This window comes from Oncorhynchus clarkii, chromosome 22, assembly GCF_045791955.1.
Source record: "Oncorhynchus clarkii lewisi isolate Uvic-CL-2024 chromosome 22, UVic_Ocla_1.0, whole genome shotgun sequence".
In the NCBI taxonomy this organism is placed as follows: domain Eukaryota; kingdom Metazoa; phylum Chordata; class Actinopteri; order Salmoniformes; family Salmonidae; genus Oncorhynchus; species Oncorhynchus clarkii.
This window is the reverse complement of record NC_092168.1, coordinates 24,165,531-24,185,462: the sequence shown is the minus strand read 5'-3', so window position 1 is coordinate 24,185,462 and position 19,932 is coordinate 24,165,531.

Below are 19,932 nucleotides of genomic sequence, written 5' to 3'. Positions count from 1 at the left end.
AGACAAAAACACACATACCACCCTCGTCATACCCTGACCTAACCAAAATAATAAAGAAAACAAAGATAACTAAGGTCAGGGCGTGACACTGGGAGATTAATTCACCTTTCAACAGAACAATAACCTAAAACACAAGGCCAAATCTACACTGGAGTTGCTTACCAATAAGACAGGGAATGTTCCTGAGTGGCCGAGTTACAGTTTTGACTTAAATGTATTTGAAAATCTATGGCAAGACCTGCAAATGGTAGTCTAGCAATGATCAACAACCAATTTGACAGAGCTTGAGGAATTTTGAAAATAATAATGGGCAAATGTTGCACATGCCAGGTGTGGAAAGCTCTTAGAGACAGCTGTAATCGCTGTAAACGGTGTTTCAGCAAAGTATTGACTGGACGGTTTGAATACTTATGCAAATTACATATTTCTTGATTTTATTTTCAGTAAATGTGCAAACAATTTCTAAAAACATGTTTTCACTTTGTCATTATGGGGTATTGTGTATAAATGGGTGAGAAAACAACTTTCTGAAGGCTATCAATAACAGAAGCTAAAAATAGTTAGCAATTAGCATTTGACCATTAGATACAAATTTCATAAAAAGTAACCTTCTAAAATACATATCATTACCGTGCTTCAGATGTACACATGTAAATACACTCAATTCTAAAAAAAAGACAATTTAACTCCTACAGTCCCACCATGACGCTAGCACTTTTAGACTTCTAACCCCTTTACAACATTGTGAGTTTGAGCTACAGACTTCAAAACATTGTATTTGTATATTTCCTCTGCACCCATTGACAACAAACATTAGTCTGTGTGATTAACGGTGGCTGAGCTAGAGCTGTGTTTGTGAGACAAGGGCGGATCCCAAAGGCGCCGAATGGTTTGCGCTACAAACTATTAAAAGCTATCTAGGAAAAGCTGAGCACATATTTTGCTCTATGATGCTCACAAGCTACACAAGAGTTGTTAGAAGGTAAGGGGTTTATCTACAGTACCAGTCAAAAGTTTGAGAATACCTACTCATTCAAGGGTTTTTCTTTATTTGTACTTTTTTCTACATTGTAGAACAATTGTGAAGACATCAAAACTATGAAATAACGCATACAAAATTATGTAGTAACCAAGCAAGTGTTAAACAAATACAAATATTTTTTACATTTGAGATTCTTCAAATAGCCACCCTTTGCCTTGATGACCGCTTTGCACACTCTTGGCATTCACTCAACCAGCTTCACGAGGAATGCTTTTCCAACAGTCTTGAAGGAGTTCCCATATGTGCTGAGCACTTGTTGGCTGCTTTTCCTTCACTCTGCCGTCCGACTCATCCATCTCAATTGGGTTGAGGTCGAGTGATTGTGGAGGCCAGGTCATCTGATGCAGCGCTCCATCACTCTCCTTCTTGGTAAAATAGCCCTTACACAGCCTGGAGGTGTGTTGGGTCATTGTCCTGTTGAAAAACAAATGATAGTCCCACTAAGCCCAAACCAGATGGGATGGCGTATCGCTGCAGAATGTTGTGGTAGGTCCTCATGACAGCCAGTTTCATCATAGCGCTTGATGGTTTTTGCGACTGCAAGTTCTTGAAATGATCCGTATTGACACACCTTCATGTCTTAAACTAATGATGGACTGTCATTTCTCTTTGCTTATTTGAGCTGTTCTTGACATAGTATGGACTTGGTCTTTTACCAAATAGGGCAACCTTTTGAAAACCCCCCTTCCTTGTCACAACACAACTGACTGGCTCAAACACATTAAGAAGGAAACAAATTCCACAAATTAACTTTTAAGAATGCACACCTGCTAATTGAAATGCATTCCAGGTGACTACCTCATGAAGCTGGTTGAGAGAATGCTAAGAGTGTGCAAAGCTGTCATCAAGCAAACGGTGGCTATTTGAATATATTTTGATTTGTTTACACTTTTTTGGTTACTACATGATACCATACGTGCTATTTCATATTTTTTTAATGTTTTCACTATTATTGTACAATGTCAAAAATAGTAAAACATAAAGAAAAACCCTTGAATGAGTAGGTGTTCAAAAACTTTTACTGGTAGCATACATTAAGAGCCTAAACATTTATAGCGGAAATAAAAAATGACATTTTGTTCTCGTTGACTTGCATACAAAAGTGAGCTAGCTAGCTACTTAGCTTGGCTACACTCATGTAAATAGGAAAATGTACCTTGTTTTTCACTCAGTCAAAACAATTCAATTCATCCTCAAAATGACCAGAAAACATGTTTAACTAAACGGTGTTGAGTTATCTCTAGATTTGTGGAACTTAACCATGCATTCATAGTGGAAAAATAAGAGACACGGAGAGCTAGCTTCTCTGTTCTTTTCGCTGGGCTTCTTTCAGTGGTCACAGAGCAACATGCAAAGAAGGGAGGCATGCGTCTGCAGCAGTAACACTCCGAATGCCTCTCCCTTATGGTAGCGCTAAATATACATGTTTAGCAATGCAACATCATGGAGGACTATAATAATCATGGAGTGGATGGCTCAGAAATAAGATACAATTCTTTTAAATGCTCTTGAATTAATATACTCAGGTAGGCTAAGTAACCTTTTTACAGAATGGCATTACAGCATTTGCAATTCCACATGTAGAAACGTTGTTACTGAGGTGTGTTAACATCACCTTTTCACATGTGAGGAGAAACTATTTCAACCCCACATGTTAACATGCAATTGCACATGTGAAGTTTTCTTTCATGTAAAACTGCAAATGTGAATTTCACATGAGAGGTGAAAACATGTTATTCATTTCACATGTGAAAAGGTGGTGTTAACATGTGAACATTGTTACATGTTTAATACATGTAACAATATGCTTCTCATGTGAAATGTAAGTTTTCTGGTGTCCTTTGACAGCTCTTTGGTCTTGGCCATAGTGGAGTTTGTAGTGTGACTGTTTGAGGTTGTGGACAGGTGTCTTTTATACTGATAACAAGTTCAAACAGGTGCCATTAATAAAGGTAACGAGTGGAGGACAGAGGAGCCTCTTAAAGAAGAAGTTACAGGTCTGTGAGAGCCAGAAATCTTGCTTGTTTGTAGGTGACCAAATACTTATTTTCCACCATAATTTGCAAATAAATTCATAAAAAATCCTACAATGTGATTTTCTGGATTTTTCCCCCCTCATTTTGTCTGTCATAGTTGAAGTGTACCTATGATGAAAATTACAGGCCTCTCTCATCTTTTTAAGTGTCAGTAACTACAGAGTTAGCCTCCAAACAGATGGCCTTCATTCCTACTGGGCCTCATTCCTCTTCTTTTAACGTCCACACAACTCTTGATATATGCTACTTGACAAACAACATAGTTGTCATTTCTCTTTTCTCTCTGTGTCTCTACCTTTGATTGATGTTGTGGTACATTGAAATATCTGTCATCTCTGTCTGTCTGATTTATGTTATTGAGGGTGTGTACTGTACTTAGTGTTGGAAAGCACCCAACATTCTAGGTGGTTTAGTAGTCTATTTCTAATCTTCACACAAGGAGCCACAGCATCATGAAAAAGGCAATGACAGTAATTAGGGGGTACCCCTGCAGAGGTGTCATACTCCCCCGCTCAGGGAGAGACACTCAGCCGACACAGCCCTGAGAGGAACACAGAGGACTTTTACAACTCTTACCATGACTCGGGTATACCCACTAATTCCTGACAATAGCCTGGGTATAACTGTAATCAATAATATAATAAAATAGCATAGAATAGAGTAGAATACAATACCAAGGTGGCGCAATGAGGTAATCTTTGCTTACCAAATAATTACGGCACTACATTAACAGTCACATAAGAGTCAGAGCAATAAGAGTAATTGCATTGCACAAGAACAGACATCAGACGAAAAGTGCAATGATACCGTAATGCAATATAATAGCATGAACATACAGACACTTGGGGACTAAACATCTCTTTGTGCTCCCTGATAACATAGTGGTTGAAACACACTTGTGACACAGATCATGAGAGGTGAAAATGAATCAACCATCCATAGACAAGAAGACACAGGGAGAGAGAGTGAGATAGAGAGAAATGTTCAGAGAATGAGAATGACAGAAAGAGGCCAAGTGTGATAGACAGAAGGTGGGATAAGACGAGAGAGAGAGAGAGATGGGGGGGAAAGAGTAGGAGTGCTTACATTTTACGCCCCACCACAGTAGAGGGATGGAGTCTACCACTCCCACGCTCTACTTTCCTATGTTAGAGGAATGCAAACTGGATGCAAAGCATCCTGACAGCCAACCACACTGCACACTTTTCTTCTGCTGTCTTTGTTTGCTCAGTTAAATGTCAAATGCTCCAGCTCCATTTGTATCTGTCACAGCTTTGCATGTTAAAGTTGTGGTTGCGTCTGTGTCTGTTTGACATATCACTGGTTATGTAACTCTTACAGCTTGACCCGAGAGAGGGACCGGCATTTTGGGAGACCAGGTTTGAAGGTGTGAACTGTGTGCTGTTAGGATCTCTTTTTGATTGACCATTGTTAGGGTTATGCTGGGGCCACACAAGACAAGTCCAATCATTTCAAATGGAGGTTTATGGCATTTTATGATGGTTTTCAATTGCATTGATTTCCTTGTGACGTGGCTCAAATGTTGCTTATAGGATACTTAGTCAGAATGAAGAAATGCCAAGCACCCCAAAATATCTTCCCACAATACAGCACCAAACTGGCAGGTGTAGCAGATGTATACTTTGCATTTTTTATGCGAAAATGCCAGACTTGGTGTGAAAGTAGCAGGAGGGTAAACTAATACATTTGGATCTAAAAGTAGGTTACATTCCCCATTGCTAGAGCTCAGAGGAAGGAGGGAGCTGGGACTGTGCTCTGTGGACTACCCTTGCACTTATGATCACATATGACCTGAAAAATGTATTTATAATTTTTCATGGAAAGAAAGCTCCACACACACACACACACACACACACACACACACACACACACACACACACACACACACACACACACACACACACACACACACACACACACACACACACACACACACACACACACACACACACACACACACACATTGACATCTGCCAATAAGCCCCTGAGTGTATTGGCATGGGCAATTGTTCACCTCACTCTCCAAACAGCCTTCATACATCAGTACTCAGGGTCAATGTGTGTGTGTGTGACCCCTTAGGCAGTTGGTTGATTGGGTCTGATGTGTTGTCATTCATAGTCAGGAGAGCAAGGACCACCACTCTTTCAAACACAAACACTGACGTTGAGTGATAGCCAAAGTCAACACTGTTTTGTCTTGAATGTCACCTATCACTGTTTACTTCCAAACACACTTATCAGCCATGTTTTGCTAGTTTGTCTTTTATTTTGTTGTTACTTCCTGCTTTTCTAGCCAATAGCAATGCCTCTGTCTTGGTATGTGCTGATAGGGATGAGAACAAAACACAAACATTATCACTGTTGTTTGGTCTCTCACACGTGAACTATTTGGTTTTCAAAGGTCACATTGGATCAGCATAAGCACAAAGAAATGCACGACACAATGAAACAATACTTTTGTTTTTACAAACCGGGACATGATTTACTGTGGCATTTCATCCATCATTTGAACTAAGACTTCTGTAATAAATGGTGTTTGGAAATACCACTCTCCTTGTTGTACGTCACATCCACATAGCTGTTGGATGTAATAATGTGGTGAGAAATTCTAACCTCATTGTGTTTGAACAATAGCTGCAGGCACACACTGAGACATGGCCTGGATTGTTCTTCTGCTATTCTTGCTTTACACCCTAACACCCTGCTCACGTTACACTCATGCTCTACAAAATGTCAAATGTATAAAGATTATTGAATTAATCGGGGTGTTTGGTGTATGATCTCAGCAGTTGTTTTATAGATTAGTCCTATCCAGGATCATTGGGACGTTCCTATCTTAAATCCTAGCCCTAGCCTTAAACCCTACCCTTACCCTAACCCTAACATTAACTATAACCATAACCATAAACCTTACCTAAACATAACCTTAACGCTTACGTTAGCTTACGTTTTTCTGTATTTTTACTATTTTATACATTGTAGAATAATAAGGAAGACATCAAAACTATGAAATAACACATATGGAATCAAGTTGTAACCCAAAAAGTTTTAAACAAATGTAAATATATTTTATATTTGAGATTCTTCAAATTTGCCTTGATGACAGCTTTGCACACTCTTGGCATTTTCTCATCCAGCTTCATGAGGTAGTCACCTGGAATGCATTTCAAGTAACAGGTGTGCCTTGTTAAAAGTTAATTTATGGAATTTCTTTCCTTCTTAATGCGTTTGAACCAATCAGTTTTGTTGTGACAATGTAGGGTTGGTATACAGAAGATAGGCCTATTTGGTAAAATACTATGTCCATATTATGGCAAGAACAGCTCAAATAAGCAAAGAGAAATGACAGTCCATCATCACTTAAAGACATAAAGGTCAGTCAATCCGGAAAATTTCAAGAACTTTTACATTTTCTTCAGGAAAGGAAGACCCCGAGTTACCTCTGCTGCAGAGGATACGTTCATTAGAGTTAACTGCACCTCAGATTGCAGTCCAAATAAATGCTTCACAGCGTTCAAGTAACAGACACATCTCAAAATCAACTGTTCAGAGGAGACTGCGTGAATTAGTTCTCCATGGTCGAATTGCTGCAAAGAAACCACTACTAAAGAACACCAATAATAAGAAGAAACTTGCTTGGGCCAAGAAACACGAGCAATGGACATTAGACCGGTGGAAATGTGTCCTTTGGTCTGATGAGTCCAAATTTGAGATCTTTGGTTGCAACCGTCGTGTCTTTGTGAAACGCAGAGTAGTTGAACGGATGATCTCCGCATGTGCGGTTCTCACCGTGAAGCATGGAGGAGGAGGTGTGATGGTGTGGGGGTGCTTTGCTGGTGACACTGTCAGTGATTTATATAGAATTCAAGACACACTTAACCAGCATGGCTACGACAGCATTCCGCAGCGATACGCCATCCCATCTGATTTGCGCTTAGTAGGACTATCATTTGTTTTTCAACAGGACAATGACCCAAAACACACCTCCAGGCTATTTGACCAATGAGAGTGATGGAGTGCTGTATCAGATGACCTGGCCTTCACAATCATCTGACCTCAACCCAATTGAGATGGTCTGGGATGTGTCGGACTGCAGAGTGAAGGAAAAGCAGCCAACAAGAGCTCAGCATAGTGGGAACTCCTTCAAGTCTGTTGGAATAGCGTTCCTCGTGAGGCTGGTTTAGAGAATGCCACGAGTGTACAAAGCTGTCATCAAGGCAAAGGGTGGATACTTTGAAGAATCTAAAATCTAAAATATATTTTGATTTGTTTAACACTTTTTTGGTTGCTATATGATTCCATATGTGTTATTTCCTAGTTTTGATGTAGAAACTAGTAAAACAAAAGAAGAGAAAAACCCTTGAAAGAGTAGGTGTGTCTAAACTTTTAAAAATTTAACTAGGCAAGTCAATTAAGAACAAATTCTTATTTACAAAGACTGCCTACCCTGGCCAACCCGGACGACGCTGGGCCAATTGTGCCCCGCCCTATGGGACTTCAAATCACAGCCAGATGTGATGCAGCCTGGATTCGAACCAGGTACTGCAGTGACGCCTCTTGTACTGAGCTGTAGTGTCTTAGATCACTGCGTCACCTGGGAGCCCCTGGTACTTTCTATAAAAAAATATTAATTAAAAATAAATAGTAATATACCTTGATTAGATACGTTTTCACCCCCCTGAGTCAATACAGGTTAAAAAGCAATTACAGGTGTGAGTCTTACTAGGTAAGTCTTTAAGAGCGTTGCACACCTGGATTGTGCAATATTTCTCCATTATACTATTCAAAATCCTTTAAGCTCTGTCAAAGTGTAGGGGATCTTGCCATAGACTGTCAAGCAGACTTAAATCAAAACTGTAACTTGGCTGCTCAGGAACATGAACGGAATTCTTGGTAAACAACTCCACTGTAGATTTGTCCTTGTGTTGTAGTTTATTGTCCTGCTGAAAGGTTAATTCATTTTCCAGTGTCTGGTGTAAGGCAGATTGAAGCAGGTTTTCCACTAGCATTTTTCCTGTGCTTAGTTCAGTCCCATTTATTTTAATCCAGAAAAACTCCCCAGTCTTTGCCAATGTCAAGCATACCCATACCATGATACAGCCACCACCATGCTGGATAATAAGTAGGCAGTTACATAGTGATGTGTTGTGTTGGATTTGCCCCAAACATAAGGCTTTGCATTTTTTTAAATGTTTATTTAACTAGGCAAGTCAGTTTAAGAACAAATTCTTATTTACAATGATGACCTAGGAACAGTGCGTTAACTGCCACGTTCATTGGTAGAACAACAGATTTTTAACTTGTCAGCTCAGGGATTCAATCTATCATCCTTCCGGTTACTAGCCCAACACTCTAACCACTAGGCTACCTGCCACCCCACTTCTTGGCCTCATGTAGGCCAAAAAGTATATATCCTTTGCCATGTTTTTCTGCGGTGTTACTTTAGTGCCTTGTTGCATTTAGGATGCATGTTTTGGAATATTTTTATTCTGTCAAATGTTATTCTTCTTTTCACTCTGTCATTTAGGTCACTACAATGTCACTGCAATGTGGTTGATCCATCCTCAGTTTTCTCCCTTCACAGCCATTGAACTCTGTAGCTGTTTTATTTTCACCAATGACCTCATGGTGACATCCCTGAACAGTTTCCTTCCTGTCCTGGAGCTCAGTTCAGAAGGACGACTGCATCTTTGATGTGTCTGGGTGGTTTAATACGTCATCCACAGCTAGTTATTAACTTGACCATGCTTAAAGAAATATCCCATGTCTGATTTGTTAGTTATCCATCTACCAATCACTGCTGTTCTTTATGGGGCTTTCCAAAAGCTCCCTGGTCATTGAAGTTGAACCTACTTGAAATTCAATACTTGACTGAGGGACCTTACAGATGTTGTATGTATAGGGGACAGAGAAAGGGGAAGTCATTCAAAAATCATGTCAACCCCTATCATGGGCACCCTTTAATGATGTCACAGCACATACGTGGGCATGTGCAGATCTCATCCCACTACCTGTATGGTATTTTGAGACGATGATGTCTGATGATGACTGAGGAATATGACATTGCTGTATATTTACAGTAAAACTGCAGACTTCCTGTAGAGGCTATATGATGTGATGCAATATGAACAATCACCCTTCAGCCTGTTCCCTTTCACGTAATTTATTATGTGTTTTGTTAAACCAAATTTTACTCCTGAACTAATTTACCTTTCCTAAACAAAGGGGGTGAATACTTGTGCAACAACTATATTTTAGTTATTTAAATTATTTAAATTTGTAGAACTCTCTTTTTACTTTTTGTGTAGACTAAATCTATTTCAATCCAACTTTCTAACTCAACAAAATGTGTGTGGTTGAATAGTTATGATACCCACTGCACACAGACACAGACACGCACACACACACACGCACACACGCACACGCACGCACGCACACGCACACACGCACGCACACGCACGCACGCACGCACGCACGCACACACACACACACACACACACACACACACACGCACCACAACCACAAAATCACCCCCTACACACACCATTTATGAGAAAAGCTGTAGGCTACAATTGTAAGGGGAAGCTCAGCTAATGACTAAAAGAGAAAGGGAACAGGATGAAGGGTGATTGTTCATATTGCCTCACATCATATAGCCTCTACAGGAAGTCTGCAGTTTTACTGTAAATATACAGCAATGTCATATTCCTCAGTCATCATCAGTCATCATCGTCTCAAAATACTATACATGTAGTTGGATGAGATCTGGCCACGCCCACTTATTTTCTATGACATCCTCAAATGGTGCACAAGTCAAAGGGTCACCTGACCATCAGTAAGTCACCAGGGATGGGAGATGAGTGATGTCATCCAGAGTGAGTAACGTGAGTAAAACAGCTGCAATGGCTTCTTCTGATCTTAATAATTGTGTGTACAGTAACCTACTGGCTCAGGGCAAGTATCTCCTTCCATAAGTACACAAGAGATTGTAAAATAATTTACCTTACAGAGACATAGCTCTCCCCTTCTACACCGTCTCCATCCATACAACCTGCTGGGTTATCCGGACATCGCACGGACAGGACAAAATAACTCTCTGTGGAAGTAAAGGTTGAGGGGTATGTTTCATGATTAAGAACTCATGATGTGATAGTGGTAATGTATTTGGAATGTATCTGGAATTGTGGTGATGTATCTGTATCCTGATCTGGAATACATCACCATCAAATGCCGACCCCATTGCCGACCCCAAAATTATCATTGGTTATGGCCATGGCTGTTTAAGCCGACACCACAGTGGAACTCCAAGTACTAATTACATGGAATTTGAAGCAAACTGTAAACCACATATGCTGAGGCTACATTTGTTGTAGCTGGAGACTTCAAGAAAGGAAATCGGAGGAAAATCCTCCTGAAATTCCACCAACACATCCCCTGTGTTACACGCGGAGAGTAGACGCTTGACCATTGTTATTCTCATTTCTGGAATGGCTACAAGGCCAGATCACGCCTCCATTCTGCTTCTCCCCGCCCATACGCAGAAATTAAAGCAGGAAGCATCTGTGGTAAAGTATGTTCAACGTTGGTCTGACCAATCGGAATCAATGCTACAAGACTGTGTTGATCACTTGGACTGGGATATGTTCCAGGTCTAGTGGAAAGCCTTCCCAGAAGAGTATAGGCTGTTATAGAAGCAAAGGGGAGACCAACTCCATATTAATGCTCATGATTTTGGAATGAGATGTTCGACGAGCAGGTGTCCACATACTTTTGGTCATCTAGTGTATTCAACCTCTCCCTATCCCAGTCTGGTCTCCCCACTTGTTTCAATATGTCCATCATTGTTCCTGTACCCAAGCAAGCTAAGGTAACTGAACGAAATGGCTTTCACCCCGTAGCACGCACCTCTGTCATCATGAAGTGCTTTGAGAGGCTTCTCAAGGACCATATCACCTCCACTTTGCCCAACACCCTATACCCACTACAATTTGTATACCGCCCCAACATCATCGTTGCACTGTATACCACCCTATCCCACCTGGACAAGAGGAATACTTACAGTGCATTCGGAAAGTATTCAGACCCCTTCACTTTTTCCACATTTTGTTACGTTGCAGCCTTATTTTAAAATGTATTAAATAAAACATGTTCCTCATCAATCTACACACAATACCCCATCATGACAAAGCAAAAACAGGTTTTAAGATTTTTTTTGCAAATGTATTAAAAATAAAAACAGAAATACCTTATTTACATAAGTATTCAGCCCCTTTGCTATGAGACTAGAAACTGAGCTCAGGTGCATCCTGTTTCCATTGATCATCCTTGAGATGTTTCTACAACTTGACAACCATCTCTGCAGCACTCCACCAATTAGGTAGTTATGTCAGAGTGACCAGACGGAAGCCACTCCTCAGTAAAAAGCACATGACAGCCCACTTGAAGTTTGCCAAAAGGCACCTAAAGGACTCTCAGACCATGAGAAACAAGATTCTCTGGTCTGATGAAACCAAGATTGAATTCTTTGGCCTGAATGCCAAGCGTCATGTCTGGAGGAAACCTGGCACCGTGAAGCATGGTGGCGGCAACATCATGCTGTGAGGATGTTTTTCAGCGGCAGGGACTGGGAGACTAGTCAGGATCGAGGGAAAGATGAACATAGCAAAGTACAGATAGATCCTTGATGATCCTGCTCCAGAGCACTCAGGACCTCAGACTGGGGCGAAGGTTCACCTTCCAACAGGACAACGACCCCAAGTAGGGGTCGAAGCCGAAGACACTACAGACAATGCAGTAGTGGCTTCAGGATAAGTCTCTGAATGTACTTGAGTGGCCCAGCCAGAGCCCGGACTTGAACCCAATCGAACATCTCTGGAGAGACATGAAAATAGCTGTGCAGCGACTCTCCCCATCCAACCTGACAGAGCTTGAGAAGAATGGGAGAAACTCCCTAAATACAGCTGTGCCAAGCATGTAGCATCATACCCAAGTAGATTTGAGGGGTTAATCGCTGCCAAAGCTGCTTCAACAAAGTACTGAGTAAAGGGTTTGAATACTTATGTAAAGGTGATTTCAGTTTTTTATTTTTTGTACATTTGTAAAAATGTCTAAACCTGTTTTTGCTTTGCCATTATGGGGTATTGTGTGTAGATTGATGAGGATTTGTTTCAATCCATTTTAGAACAAGGCTGTTACGTAACAAAATGTAGAAAAAGTAAAGGGGTCTGAATACTTTCCGAATGCACTGTACATTTGAATCAGTGGCGTTCGGCGCTGTTTAAGACGAGCGAGGACAATTATTTTTTTATGAGCATGGCCTTATTTCTTTTACAGTATATTGGATGACTGTCATTCATATTCCATTCACCCAACTCAATGTAATATCGATAGGTTTAGGCAACTACATGCTACTCAAATTTTCCCTATGCCCATCATGAAGGTGCTATAACCTAGCTTGTGTATTAAAGTTTACAATATAGGTGCACAGGTTGAGAGAAATTTGAGTAATCAAGGTGACAGACATTGACACATTCAATACCACCTTGCACATTCTTGCTTCCATCTAGCTGATCTAGGGTTTAATCATTAGTTTAACAATTGCAAACGAGACTTTCTATTGGACGAATTCAGGTATGTTTATCCCTGTTTCGTTCCGTTTCCTTCCGTTTAAGAACGGTTTTCAACACAATCGGCAAAATGAATACACCCCTGATCACACACAAATACAGTTCACTTTCACAGCATGATTCCCTTTGATCATTGTATTCCTTTTCGCGTCTACACACTCTCCTCCTCTCACCTTTTCCCTAGCTTGCGGACTTTAGTGCACAACACATCAGCTTTCCGTGACCAGGCGTAAAAAAACATTCCAAGCCAAACCTTCATATCATAAATGCTACACACATTGGATGCATTCGTAAATTCACTCTGGCTATCTACTCCGATTTCAGAGTACTCTCTTCTGAGTGTGCCAGAGCACAGAATAACTAATGAATTTACAAATGCCCAGCACCCATTGAATATCACCAGTGTCAGCAAATGTGGGCAAATAAAATGAATGCAATTGTTGCCAGCAGCACAGCAGTCACCCACGCTCTAGTTGACATGAAAACATCCTAACCAGCTCTGCTAGGGAGAGTAAAATGGTCATAGTGAGGTGTTCTCTCATTTGTGTCTGAAAGTAGCTAGCAAGCTAGCCAACTTTAAATCAAGTCAAATCAAATTTATTTCTATAGCCCTTCTTACATCAGCTGATATCTCAAAGTGCTGTACAGAAACCCAGCCTAAAACCCCAAACAGCAAGCAATGCAGGTGTAGAAGCACGGTGGCTAGAAAAAACACCCTAGAAAGGCCAAAACCTAGGAAGAAACCTAGAGACGAACCAGGCTATGAGGTGTGGCCAGTCCCCTTCTGGCTCTTCTGGGTGGAGATTATAACAGAACATGGCCAAGATGTTCAAATGTTCATAAATGACCAGCATGGTCAGATAATAATAGTTAGTTGCCGAGGGTGCAGCAAGTCAGCACCTCAGGAGTAAATGCCAGTTGGCTTTTCATAGCCGATCATTGAGAGTATCTCTACCGCTCCTTCTGTCTCTAGAGAGTTGAAAACAGCAGGTCTGGGACAGGTAGCACATCCGGTGAACAGGTCAGGGTTCCATAGCCGCAGGCAGAACAGTTGAAACTGGAGCAGCAGCACGGCCAGGTGGACTGGGGACAGCAAGGAGTCATCATGCCAGGTGGTCCTGAGGCATGGTCCTAGGGCTCAGGTCCTCCGAGAGAGAGAAAGAAAGAAAAAGAGAAAGAGAGAATTAGAGAGAGCATACGTAAATTCACACAGGATACCGGATAAGACAGGAGAAATACTCCAGATATAACAGACTGACCCTAGCCCCCCGACATATAAACTACTGCAGCACAAATACTGGAGGCTGAGACAGGAGGGGTCAGGAGACATTGTGGCCCCATCCGATGATACACCCAAACTTTAGCCAGTTAGCTTTGGTGCTTGACAGCAGTTGTGGGGTCAGAACACTCAGATAAAATCTACTCCTCGGCCAGAGCACCCAGTGTGCACTCTGAACGCTCTAAGAGTGAAACACTCTGAATTTATGAACGCCCAGAGCACCCTCTGAGCACACGCAGGCACTCTAGAGTGCCTTTACGAACACACCCACAGTCTACATTGTTGTCACCATATTAACGTCATCATCAACATAGCTACTAAACTAACGTGTTAGTAAACCTGCTACAATCATGTAGTACAGTGTACTTACTGTCAGTAGCAAGCATTTAAGCAGTTACACCAGTGGGCCCCGATGGCAATCAGTTAATAAGCCAGCAGCACACTATCCTGCATCCCACTGTTGGCTTGCTTCTGAAGCTAAGGAGGGTTTTCCTGGTTGGTCCCTGGATGGGAGACCAGATGCTGCTGGAAGTGGTGTTGGAGGGCCAGTAGGAAGCACTGGTCTAAAAAAAAAATATCCCAAGGGCAGTGATTGGGGACATTGTCCTGTGTAGGGTGCAATATTTTGGATGGGACGTTAAACGGGTGTCCTGACTCTCTGTGGTCACTAAAGATCCCATGGCACTTATCGTAAGAGTAGGGGTGTAAGCCCCTGTGTCCTGGCTAAATTCCCAATCTGGCCCTCATATCATCACGGTCACCTAATCATCCCCAGTTTACAATTGGCTCATTCATCCCCCCTTCTCTCCCATGTAACTATTCCCCAGGTTGTTGCTGTAAATGAGAATGTGTTCTCAGACAACTTCCTGGCAAAATAAAACCAAAAGCTTACCTTGACTTGGAAGAGTTCCAGTGTTGGATAGCCAGTGTCAGCTGGCTAAAATAGCATCCCTCTCTTTTTGAGCCGGGTGTTTATCTAGGCTAAACTAGCTATGTTTAGCCTAGCATTAGCTAGCTAAGTAAGTGAAAGTGATAATAATACAACAAAATATAGCTCTTTCTTGCTTTTCCTTAATTTTTTAAGCAATGAATTTCTTCAGAACTGTTCAACTGTTGTCTTTCGCACTCTGAGTCAACTACCCACCACATTATATGCACTGCAGTGCTAGTTAGCTGTAGCTTATGCTTTCAGTACTAGATTCATTCTCTGGTCCTTTGATTGGGTGGACAACATGTCAGTTCATGCTGCAAGAGCTCTGATATGTTGGAGGACATCCTCTGGAAGTTGTCATAATTACTGTGTATGTTTATGGAAGGCGGTGAAAACCACGAGCCTCCTAGGTTTTGTATTGAAGTCAGTGTACCCAGAAGAGGCTACACCATTGCGCTACTTTACAGAGTGCTGTTCAGGCTACTGTAGACTTTCGTTGCAAAACAGTGTTTTTCTTAATTATTTGGTGACGTAAATATAATTAGTATAATTTTATCGAACAAGGATAACTTTTTTAATGTGCACTGCTTTGCTTTATCTTGGTCAGGTCACAGTTGTAAATGGCAACTTGTTCTCAACTGGCCTACCTGGTTAAATAAAGGTGAAATAAAAAATAAAAGAAACAATTTATTACAGCTCTGCTTTCAATGTCATAGTGCCCTCCGAGCTTGTCACTAAGCTCAGGGCCATGGGTCTGCAACTGGGTCCTAGACTTCCTGACGATCTGACCCCAGGTGAGGGTAGGTAACAACTCCTCCACTACGCTGATCCTCATCACGGTGCCCCCCCCCCCCCCCCCCCCCCCAAGAGACAGAAGACAGAATGGGGAGCACGCCCCCATCCACATTTGACATCAATATCAAATAATTTCTGGGTAACAATTAAGTACCTTACTCTAATTGTTTTTAACTTCTTGACCCTATGCCCCTGGAAATGCAAATGCGCTACGCTAAATGCTAAATGTACTCGTTACAACTCAATCTTTGATCAAAATTCACAAGCAGGGTATTGAATTAAAGCTACACTCGTTGTGAACCTAGCCAGCAAGTCAGATTTTTAAAATGCTTTTCGGCGAAAGCATGAGAAACTATTATCTGATAGCATGCACCCCCCAAAATGCCAGCACGACACGTAAACAACAGATTTTGCGGTAGCCGGCGCTACCCAAAACGCAGAAATAAAATATAAAACATTCATTACCTTTGACGAGCTTCTTTCTTGGCACTCCTATATGCCCCATAAACATCACTATTGGGTCTTTTTTTCGTTTAAATCGGTCCATATATACCCAAAATAGCTTTGTATGGAAGCTGTGTCATTCAGAAAAAAACATCGTTTTTAAACGCTGCGTAATTTTTTTAAATTAAAAAAGTCGACGATAAACTTTCACAAAACACTTCGAAATCCTTTTGTAATCCAACTTTAGGTATTAGTAAACGTTTATAACCTATCAAAATGATTACAGGGCGATGTATTTTCAATAGGTCTTCGCTTGCAAATCAATGGCTGCTAACGTCTTCTTCAACAACATCCGGGTGAAGACTGGGAAAATGGATGCCAGATAGATGGATTTTCCAACAATTAATTCAATTAAAAATGACGACAATGGCGACATCGTGTGGAATTTGTATGAATTGCAGGCAGGTCGATATTAAATTCTGTTCTCTTTTAACAACTCGTGGAAGTGACTTATGGAAATTATTTTTAGCTTTCAGAGAGCAGTTTTTCTTGCGTTTTTCAATGAAACACACGATCTGTTATAGTCACAGCCGTGATTTAACCAGTTTTATAAACTTCAGAGTGTTTTCTATCCACACATACTAATCATATGCATATACTATATTCCTGGCATGAGTAGCAGGACGCTGAAAAGTTGCGCGATTTTTAACAGAATTTTCGAAAAAGGAGGGGGTAGAAGTAAGAATTAAATCAAATGGTCAACAAAAATGACTTCTTAGCAAAGGGCAAATTCTTAAGCAAGACTTTTGCTAGGACTGTCTGGGAGTGGTTTGAGTGGGGAGGGAAAAACTGAAAATTAGCTGTTATTGGCAGAGAGGATTGGAGCCATATTTCCTATTGGTCTATTAACTAAACCCACAGTCATCACAGATTATAACAGCAGTCATTATAAAGTATTTATGTTCCCACGATTATAGTGTGAATTACCAACAACCACAGCCCCCCCCCCCCCAAACACACACACCCACAACACACCCACATTGTCAACCCTTCACATACTGTTTCTGAGAAAAACTGTAAGCTGCAACGGTAAGGGGAAGCTCAGCTAATGACTAAAAGTGAAAGTGTACAGGCTGAAGAGTGATTGTTCATATTGCCTCACGTCCCAAAGTCTCTATAGGAAGCCTGCAGTTTTACTGTAAATATACAGCATTGTCATATTCTTCAGTCATCAACAGTCATCACTGTCTCAAAATACCATACAGGTAGTTGGATGAGATCTGGCCACGCCCACTTATTTTCTATGACATCCTCAAGTGGTGCACAAGTCAAAGGGTCACGTGACCATCAGTAAGTCACCAGGGATGGGAGATGAGTGATGTCATCCAGAGTGAGTAATGTGAGTAAAACAGCTCCAATGGCTTCTTTTGTCCCTAGTCATTGTACTTAAAAGTACACTACTGGCTGGGAGCGAGGATCTCCTACCAGAGGGATGCGAGAGATTGTAACATAATTTGTTTTACAGAGACATGGCTCTCCCCTTCTACAGCGTCTCCGTCCATACATCCTGTTTGGTTCTCGGTACATCGCGAGGACAGGACAGAATAACTCTCCGGGGAAAGTGAAGGTGGAGGGGTATGTTTCATGATTAAAACCTCATGGTGAGATTCTGGTAATGTACAAAAACTGAAGGCCTTTTGCTCTCCCAATCTGGAATACCTCACCATCAATTGCCAACCCCATTACCACCCAAGAAAATTATAATCGGTTATTGACATGGCCGTTTAAGCCGACACCATAGTGGCACTTAATGAACTATATGGGACTGTTGCCCTTTCCTGCAGTCAAATGACCTAGTGGCCTCATTGGTGGAATGTTGTGATTTTTTTCATAGTTAAGAAATGCAGAAAATACATTTCAACTCTATATCTGACATGGTAATTCCTTTTTTAAGCCCATAACCATGTGTGTGAAGTGTATACTTCTGTTTCAAATTAGATTTGTTTAAGACTACAAAGAAAAACTCTTTGCAACACTGATTAAGCCCACTGTAATAAAAGGCTAAGCAAACTGAAAACCGCATATCCTGAGGCCAGATTTGTTTTAGCTGGGGACTTTAACAAAATAAATCAAAGGAAATTTCTCCCAAAATTCCACCACCTCGTCTCTTGTGTTACACGTGGAGAGTAGATGCTTGACCATTGTTCTTCTCCCTTCCGGGAGAACGACCAGCCATGTCGCAGACAGAATGCCTCACTCCCAGACAAAATTAACATCTTCTTCTCCTGCTTTGAGGAAAGCAAAACAGAGCCGCCGTCGTGGGCCCCCGCTGCTCACAAGGACTGCAGGCTCCCGATCTCTGTAGCTGACGTGAGTAGAACTTTCAAGTGCTTTAACCCTCGCAAGGCTGCCAGCATGGAAGGCATCCCAAGCCGCGTCTTCAGTACATGCGCAGACCAGCTGGCAGGTTTGTGTTTATGGACATATTCAACATCTCCCTATCCTAGTCTGTACTCAAGCAAGCTAAGTTAACTGAACTAAATTACTATCACCATGTACCACTCACCTATGTTATCATGAAGTGCTTTGAGAGGCTAGTCAAGGACCATATTACCTCCACCTTGCTGACACCCTGGACCCACCACAATTTGCATAACGCCTCAACATCGTAGTTGCACTGCACGCCACCCTATCCTACCCGGACAAGAGGAATATCTATGTGAGAATGCTGCTCATCGACTACAGCTCTGCTCTCAACACCATAGTGACCTCCAAGCTCGTCACTAAGCTTATGGCCCTGGGTCAGAACTCCTCCCTGTGCAACTGGGTCCTAGACTTCCTGACGGGCCGACCCCAGGTGGTGAGGATAGGCAAAAACACCTCTGCCACACTGATCCTCAACACGGGGGCCCCACAGGTGTGTGTGCTCATCCCCCTCCTGTACTTCCTGTTCACCCATGACTGTATCGTTGGGCACGACTCCAACTAAATTGTCAAGTTTGCTGATGTCACAGCAATGCCAGGCCTGATTACCAACAAAGACGAGACAACCTACAGGGAGGAGGTTGGAGCCCTGGCGGAGTGGTGCCAGGAAAATAACCTTTCCCTCAATGTAAAAAAAACTAAGGAGCTGTTCATGGAATACTGGAGACAGAATAGGATTGTTTTCAAATGGTCAAAAAGAAACAAAAATAGCTTCTTAGCAAAGGGCAATTTCTCAAGCAAGACTTTTGCTAGGACTATCTGGGAGTGGTCTGAGTGGGGAGGGGAAACTGATAATTAGCTGTTATTGGCAGACATATTTGGAACCCTCTTTCTTAATGGTCTATTAACTAATTTACCACATGGTGATCTCACCGTTTAAGGCCAAAACTCCCTCCCACTAAAACAGGCTGAAATTATAACACAGTCTTTCCAAACAGCTCTTACACTAAAATAGCATTGTCATACTTTTTTTTACAATTTCACAGTGTTTTACAATTTCACAGTGTTTTACATTTTCACAGTGTTGTATATATTTCACAGTGGAAATATATACAAAACACTGGAAAATCTCATTTTTGACTGCACTGGGCCTTTAAAGCATTTCCATCGTTGGATATGCCATAACTATAAAGGCTTTTCAATATAATCATCATTCTGGTAAAATCCTCAGTGTTTTGGATAAGCTTATTAGTTTAGCTCTGCATTTTCTGAAATGTTCAACTATAATCATATCAGCAACAATACACAGAACATAATATCATAGGACAGCAGAC